We start from the raw sequence: 8,578 nt of genomic DNA on the forward strand, positions 1-8,578 counted from the left end.
GAATTGGAGCTTTTAGTCTTGCCGCATGCTCCGTACCTGTCAGACATGCTGGATGGAAGTGGCATTCTGACCCCTCACTCACACCTACTGTAACCAAAGGACTCCAGGGAGGAACTGTGAGCACCTGAGAAAGTCTGAGGGAGCTTGTGGGGCCACGGAATGCACCCCCTCCCCCGCCCCATGCAGAGAACCCCCCTTCGCCCGCACCATGAGTGACTTACAGCCTGATGCCAGATGCCCGACTGGAGGAGGAAGGGTGGGTCCGTGTCACTGTTGCCTGTGGACAAGGCCGAGAGCCAGGAAGGCTAGGGGGACCCAACAAAGCTAGAAAAACAAAGATTAAAAATGAGGACAATAAAAATAGAGCATTTAAAAAAAAATGACAATAAAAATTTAGAAATAAAAAATTCAAAAGTGAAACAAAACTAGAAAGGTAACACCCTGCCACAGTATTCCCATTTGGTATAAGCCCCCCCCCAACCCCTCCCCAAAGAACCCCCACCGCAAGAAAAAAACCTCCGTAAATTCTGGAATGGAATGGAAATTATTCTGTGGAGGTGACAGCTCTCGTGGGCAAGAGCAGCAGCAAGGTTAGGTGGCATCTGTGAAATTTCAGGAGCCAACCAAGGCAAGGAGCTACCATAAGAAACCACCACTCTCTCCTGGTGATAAAAGGTAGATGGGCCTGAGCTCAGCTTCTCTTTTTATCCTCATTTTTCCCCCCCCGAATGCCTCTTAGCTATAAGGTACTTCCATATGAGATGTGAGTCCTTCCGTAAGTACTGGAAGGAGCTCCTGGGAGTTAAGTCACGAGCTAGTAATCCTTTCGGCTAGTTTGAGTCAGGCCTCAGAGCAGCAGAACAGCCCGAGTACCATCTTCATGCTTTTCAGGCCCAAACATTGTACACATTTCCGTGCAATCCCTTTGGTTGACTCATCTTCCTTTCTGCCTTGGAAAATCTCATTTCAATCCTTGAAGATCCAATGAGGGCTGCATTAATTCCTCTCTGGGCCCTCAGTATTCACTACCCCCATCCCCTTATAGGTTAATAAAAGTTGAAAACAATACAACATTAAACACATGCATGCTGAAATTAACCCCCCTCCCGATTTCTAATGAAAGTTTTGAACTGTTTTTTCCTGCCCCCTCCTTTCGCGCTCCCTCCCTCTCTCCTGCTTTGCTGGATTTTAAATGTTTAACCTGCATATCTGTACTAGCTCTAGATTTGGTTCTAATGTGACCTGCTGGGTAGAGGTTCCTCCTTTGCTAGGCAGAAACAATTGCTCCTCTGTTGTGCCTGTGCAGTGCAGCCCTCCCACTCCTCCCTCCTCTTCCCTTCCATCTTTCATTCACAATCTAGAGGATGTAGCACTTATCACATTGTGTTACATTGAGCTCTGTCTGTTTACCTTGATCTGCCAGCTGCTTCAGGGCACAAATGTTACCCTTCTTTGCATCTCTAAGTTTAGCACAGTTCTTGGCTCCTGCAAAATGCACAATAATTGTTGAAAGGGACCAAATTCAGAGCAAGGAATGAAAAGAGTCAGAGGAAAACCATGGTAGGTTTCTGAAGTCTTTAAAAAAATATTTTTTTTAAGGCACCGTCAAAAACGGCTTCCTCCTAATGTATTTGTTTATTTTTTTTGGAGGGCGTGATTAGGTTTATTTGTTTGTTTGTTTGTTTATTTATTTACTTAATGGAAGTGCTGGGGATTGAACCCAGGACCTCATGCTTGTGAAGCATGCACTCTACCACTGAGCTAGACCCACCCCCACCATCCCTACCACCCCTACCCTCCTCATGCCCTGGGTTTTGAAGTCTTGGTGGAGAAAAGTGATGGACTCATGGACTGAAGTTTCATTGTTGTTTTTAAAATTATTTATTTATTTACTTATTTATATTGAAGCATAGTTGATTTACAATACTGTGTTTGTTTCAGGTGTACAGCAAAATGATTCAGTTACATATATATTATTTTTCAGATTCTTTTCCATTATAGGCTATTACAAGATATTGAATATAGTTCTGTGTGCTATACAGTAGGTCCTTGTTGTTTATCTATTTTATATAAGGGAGTGTATATCTGCTAATCCCAAACGTCTAATTTATCCCTCCCTGACTTTCCCCTTTGATAACCAGAAGTTTGTGTTTTATGTCTGTGAGTCTGTTTCTGTTTTGTAAATAAGCTCATTTGTATTATTTTTTATATTCCACATATAAGTGATGTCATATGATATTTGTCTTTCTCTGTCTGACTTACTTTACTTAATATGATATTGTCTAGGTCCATCCACGTTGTTGCAAATGGCATTATTTCATTCTTTTTTGTGGCTGAGTAGTATTCCATTGTACATACATATATTTATCACACTGAAGATCTATTCTTGACATTCTGCCACTGTTGAAGACAAGGATGGTGTAATTGATCAAATATATCCCCTTATGTAAATTATCATATCATGTCATTGATACATACATGTAGATATACCCCCATAGTACATTGTTCACCATGCAGAGAGTTAATGAATAAATTAAATTATATTGGTTTCATTTTCATCATTAGACTTACTGTTTTTTTTATGATTATGTACAGAAGATTGTTGACTGATTTTTTTATCACATTTTGTGTCAGGTACTGCGTTACAGCCAACAGAAAAAACTGCTAACATTTATTGAGCCCTCATCATGTGCCAGACATTCTTTGAAGCACTTTGCAGATGTTAACTTACTTGATGCAGCAAACCTGTATGCAGCTCAGACGTGATCTGTAATTGATGCTATATCTTGCGTGGCTGCAAATAAAAATTTCATAATATCCTATAAGCATATGGTGAGCAATACAGTTAGGAATATGGGTAGAAGAGATTAAACTATTGTGATGTAGTGAGAGTATTTATCGAATCCACACCATCACGAATTCAGTTTGGTGGCTTAAGAAAAAAAATGTTGCTATTTGGGCCCATACACTTTATAACTTGGGGAAAATGGGGTCCAACGTCATTGCCGTGGGGTCAATCTTGGGCGGAGTATCAGCAAGAGAGCGGGAGAAGGAAGAGGGCCCCACCCTTTGTCATCCACATGTTCTACTCGTCTGTTGGGAGGGGAGGGAGCTGTTCAACCACTTTGGTTCATCTGGCTGCCATGATGATCATGGGTCCACGTGTTAAAAGAATAGGAGGAGCCACAACTCAACGTGGACTTCCTTCACTGAGCTCTTGGGAGGGATGTTTATTTTGCCCTTTACCGTTCTCTCTCGGTGATAGTTCTTGCTGTTAAGTCAAAACGTGGAGGTTGAAAGATCCACAGTCTCAAGGAGGCTGTGATGCCTCACTTTTTGTTTTTGCAGTTGGACACACAACAGGACCTTAATTCACGTTCACTGAGTGAATCAGCAGATTTCTCTCCAGCCAACACTGGCCCTGTGATGGCAATTTGCGGTCTTATTATGTTAGGTTCACACCCTATTAGTATTTATTTTGGTTAATAGAATGCAATTAGGCTGTAATCATATCAGCAGCTTTCAGATCATGTCAAAAAAATAAAAGCTATTGAAATACCAGTGCTAATGTAAAGTGATGGGAAATAGTTACTGTACTGAAAGGCTTGCGTTGAGTTAGGCAGGGGAGAAAGCTGGGGAGTGGGAGGAGTGGGGGGATTGGGTCTTTGGCTTCTTCACAGACTCCTGTCTGAAGAGCTCCTGGGCTCAGGGATGCCTCTGTGTTCTCTCCCTGATGGGGCCGTGACACTTTTACGCTTTCTTGAGACATAGTTCTCTGTTTGGGTGGTCTTGAGGTTGGTAATGGGAAGACAGAGATGGAGAGCTAATTCCAATTTTCCTCTAAGTGGCTGTGTGTCTTAGGCAAGCCTCCTACCCTCTCTGGGTCCTTAGTTCTCACCTGTCGAACAAGGAGAGTGTCCTAGATAATAATAAGGTCCCCTGGCTCTGTTATTATATATAATGATACTGTGACTTCTCCAAGCCTAAGCTGAGCTATGGTGCATGTTAAGCTGAGCCCATTTTTTTTTTTTTTTTTTTTTTTACTGGCTGGTGCAAATCCCAAAGCACTTCAGCCCCATGAGAAGTGTTGGGTACCATTCAGTGCTTGCAGCTCTAACAGATCTTCTAGAACCTGGGTGGTCAAGTGTGGGCAAATATTTGCCTCAGAGGGTATTAAAACTATGATGCCTGGGTTGGTCACACTTTCCCATGCTGCAGCCCTTTCCTCAGCCTCTTGGCTGACCCCGATTCCTCCACCTGTTGAGGTTGGGCAGGTAGAAGATTCTGGAAATGAAGCCAAGTGAAGGAAAGAGTGGTCCAAGAGCCAGATACCATTTTCCAGTGGTCCTTTCGTTTGGGCGTCTCTGGCTCCCTCGTGGAAGGGTGCAGTGACATCTCCAGGCCCTGGTCCAAATTCCAGATTCCTGGGTGTCTCTGAAGCCTGGCCACAAGAAGCCAATTGTTTGGGGTTTGCAGGGGATGGGGCCGGTGGTGCAACCCCGAGGAAATAATTAACACTCATCTCCGAGGAGAAACTTGCAGCCAGAGCCACACTTGTGGTGGCGCATACATCTCACAAAGAATTGTTATTTAAGCAATAATCCTTGAGAAATTGGTCGTTACCCGCATTAAACGACTCAGCCCATTGCCAAGGATGGTTAACGCTCTAATAAACTGGTCATTAACTGCAGTAACAATGAATTTCGAGGGGATTATTGCTATTATAAACCTTAATCAATGGTTTATAACAGCAATAATGTGGTCCTTTCTCTTAATGGTAAGTAGGGCAGCTTGCGCCATCGCCTTGAAAATGTTTTTGTGGTGGCTGATGAGTCAGAGGGGAGGTCTTCCCAGGACTGCCCACCCTTCGGGATCACAGCAGGGGAGGCAAAAGACACCCCAGGGGCTCTTGACTGCCCACGGTCTGTTCTGCAAGGATCAGGTGTGGAGCAAGGAGCGAGGGATTCTCTTCCAACCCCCGTGGTCCTTCCCCATTGCAGACCCAGCAGGGCTCAGGGTGTGGAGATGCTGGGGTAGGCCTGTCCGGCATGAGACTCAGGACTGAGATTGTGATTCAAGGTGGGTCTCCTCATGGGTGGGTAGTGATAAGGAAGGAGAAATGACCACGGACTTAGGGACATGGAGTCTGCTCCAGGCTCAGTTCTGTCGCTAACTTGTGATGTGACGCCAGAAAAAATGATACCACTTTCATGAGCGTCTGAAAGGTGGAGCTTGGAATGAATCCCCTCTCAAGTCCCTTTCTGGTATAGCACTCTGCGGTTCTCATAATGTTGGCATCTTGTATGAGTTTGCCATTATTAACTTACATAACCCTGGGCATTGTTCTCAGTTGTTTGCATATATTAACTAATCCAGTTCTCGCAACAACCCTGATTCTGTTATCAAGGACCCTGAGGCAGAAGAGACTGAGAAACTTGTCTGAGCCCATAGCCAACCCCAGGTGGAGCTGGGGTTTGAACACAGGAAATCTTCCTCCTTACACTCTACCATCTCTCTAGAAGTCCCCCTTTATAATTTAATTTGACCCTCACATCCTTTGAGGTAGGCTGGTTGGGGCTACCATATTGGTTTTACAAATGAGGACATTCAAGGATCTGAGAAATAAAGGGACTTGCTCAGGTTGATGCTGCAGGTCTGGGTCTTACCCAGGTGGACCTTCTGCTTCTGGCTGTGGATGGGCCAGGATGCTGCGCCAGGAGCTTCCAGACCAGGAACGTCTCTCTCCAATGACATGGGCTGGGTACATTTGGCACATCCGATGCCAGGCTCCTTGTCATTGGGATCGCCTCCAACAAAAGGAAGGGGCAAAGCTCATCCCCTCCCATGTCGTTGGAAGCATGCCGAAGGACACACAGGAGTTCTGATCTTTTTTCCAGTCTGGCATTGCTTAGAATGCATGGGAAAGTGGACTTGCAGTAGACTTTGGGTACTTAAATTTTTTTCTTTATTATGAAAAATAGAAAACATACATCAAAGGAGAGTATAATGCATCCCTGTCTAATCATCACTGACATCAAATCATGACCTGTCTTGTTCCATCCAACCAGCTCCCCCATCCCTCCTCACTCTGGATGATTTTTGAGTAAACCACAGGTAGCACACCGTCTCATCTGTTATCACTTCAGCATGCATCTCTAAAAGTTAAGGATTCTTTAAAACCGTAATCACCATACTGCTGTTGAATCTTAAAAATTAACAGTAATTTCTTAGTATCATCAACTACGCAGTCAGACTTCAGATTTCCCGGCTCATCTCGTAAATGTATTGGGTTTGCTTCTTGCTCCAGCTGCTCACGCGCTCTGTGACCTAAGACAAATGCCTTCCCGGGCTTGTTTCTGTTTACTCATTCTGTAGTTCGGGGTGTGTAGTTGGTGCCCCTTCTCTTCCATCCCTGGGCGCTGAGTGGTTGAAAGGAGGCTCTCACTGGAAGGTCCTTCAATGGCAGAACCTCTTATGAAGCCACATTGTCACGCCTGGGTCTCCTCTGCAGACCCGGGGAGAACCTTTGAGAGGATGTCCCCTTTTGAACTTGACCTTCCTCTCTTCTACACTCCAGAGGGCAGACTGGTTCTGGGGTTGGAGGCAAGGAGAGAGCAATCGTTCACGCCAGCCCTGCCTCCCTGCCAGGCAGCGTGTCTGCAGAGGAAACAGGATCATCTTTGTGAACTTTCTCTGGGAGAGGAGCAGAGTTGATGCTGGCTGCACAGGGACCATCAGTAAAGTGATGCTGCCCGTTCAGAGCTGGCTTAGGGTAATGTGGCCGCACTGAGTGAAAGATACTCCATTCTCCTCTTATCCTTGGTCTTGTGGGTTGTAACCACAGTCTTTCCACTGCCCCACTGAGACTCCACTTCTTCATGGGCAAAGTGGGAGGGGCCCTGGAAGGGTGTAGAGGGACACCTGGGGGCTTTTCCAAACCTCATCTTTTCTTCTGGAATTTACATGGCTGAGAGTGAAACCTCTTCCTCTGCGTTTTCTCTCCCCACCTCCCTCCGTCTCTACCCACCGTGAGAATTTCAGGACTAGAGGACGGCTGGGGTCACTTCATGTGCTAACATCCTAGGAAACAAGGTTTGGCCGGACTGAGCAATGTGTTTCCTGACCTGCAGGCTAAGGGCCGTGTTTGCTGGGCAGTGCCTCCTGGGGCAGGAGGTTGCCCTAAGTGACCTTTGATGGAGCTCTTTCTTCTAGATTTTTTTCCTGGTGCTTCAAGTTCTTTCCTGTGAGATGTATTTACCTACAGTGAAGGGCACTTGGGGATGCTGAGCAAGGATAAGTCATAAATACAATAGACAGACCAGGGCATTGAAGTAGGGGTGCTCCAACAATGGGAAAACCCACCAAATATCTGCTTGCCTTTTTCTCTTCTGGACTGAACGGGGCTGTGGGCCAGGACAATTTGGCCCAGTTCATGTGGCATTCTCCCGTGTACGGTGCAGCCTGCCCCCGCTCCCCCCACAACCCTGGAGCCTCACCCGTCTGGGCCTTGGCCACAGATGCTCTGCTGGGTGGCTCAGCCTCGGCACCCAGCTACCAGCGGGTGGGGTTCTCTGGAGGGTCTGCAGTTCCCACAAAGTGTCTTTCCTTCCCCAGGTGGGAAACGTTAGAGGGTTTATTCCAGGCGCACATCTAGAACCCCTACCCTGGGCTGACTCTCCCTCCTCAGCCCCTGGGTCACATCTGGCTGCCCCTTCGGGCCCTCCCTAAGGTCACCAGCCTCCTGTTGTTCCCTTGTCCCCAGACGTTACAGAGAGAAGCCAGTTAGGCCAGGGGCAGAGGGTAGGGGTATAAAAAGACTGATCGGAAATAAACTGAAAAGTTTACTCTGTGCAGCACTGAAATAAAAAAGCTCATTCAGAAAGTTAATGATTTATTTTATAGTTTCATTATCAGGGTCACATTACTCAATAGCATTTCAAACATGTCATTTGTACAAACTATGGTAATTAAAATTTATAACATACTTCATCAGCAGCATATGAATCTTTTAGCCGGCACTCTGCTGTCATATAAACAGTGTAATTTCAGCTGCAATTCACCCTTTATTGGCTCTCATTTGTGATTTAACAGCCATCAATGACTGTGCTATAAAGAACAAATTAACCATCCGTAAACCTTATGATGACAGGGACAGTCAAATAGACTTAAACGCCTTCCACCCAGATCTTGGGGCCAACGGAGAGCAGGTGAAGGCCAGGTAGGCACCAGGCCCTCCGCTCAAAGGACTTTCCTGCCTCCCGCTGCCTCCTCTCACTGGGATGCCTCCTGCCTGGCAGTCTAGCTGCCATTCGCTGGAGTGTCAGCTTTTCTGCTCCCAGAACGGGGAGGTGGAGGGAGAAGTGGTCCCTCCTCGGACCCATTTTGGGAGGTCTGTGCACATGTTCGGGCCAGAAGTATCATCTACTGGTAACTGTCAAGTGAGAACATTTGGAAATGTCAGGGGGCCTTTTTGGTCGACCTGATGACTGGGGTGGGGATCCCCTGGCACGTGTGGGTTGGGATTCAGAGATATGAAAGCCTGCAGAGAGCAGGATTTGACCTCCTCCAAATGCCTCTA

At 46.2% G+C, this 8,578-nt stretch overlaps 1 non-coding gene across 1 annotated transcript; it reads right to left on the reverse strand.

Annotated features, from left to right (window-relative positions):
- Positions 1–1,699: 1,699 nt before the first annotated feature.
- Positions 1,700–1,775, reverse strand: TRNAV-CAC (transfer RNA valine (anticodon CAC)). The gene has a single exon. It is a non-coding gene; the product is annotated as a tRNA-Val (tRNA).
- Positions 1,776–8,578: the final 6,803 nt, after the last annotated feature.

The sequence above is a fragment of the Camelus dromedarius genome, chromosome 22 (genome assembly GCF_036321535.1).
Source record: "Camelus dromedarius isolate mCamDro1 chromosome 22, mCamDro1.pat, whole genome shotgun sequence".
Taxonomy (NCBI): Eukaryota; Metazoa; Chordata; class Mammalia; order Artiodactyla; family Camelidae; genus Camelus; species Camelus dromedarius.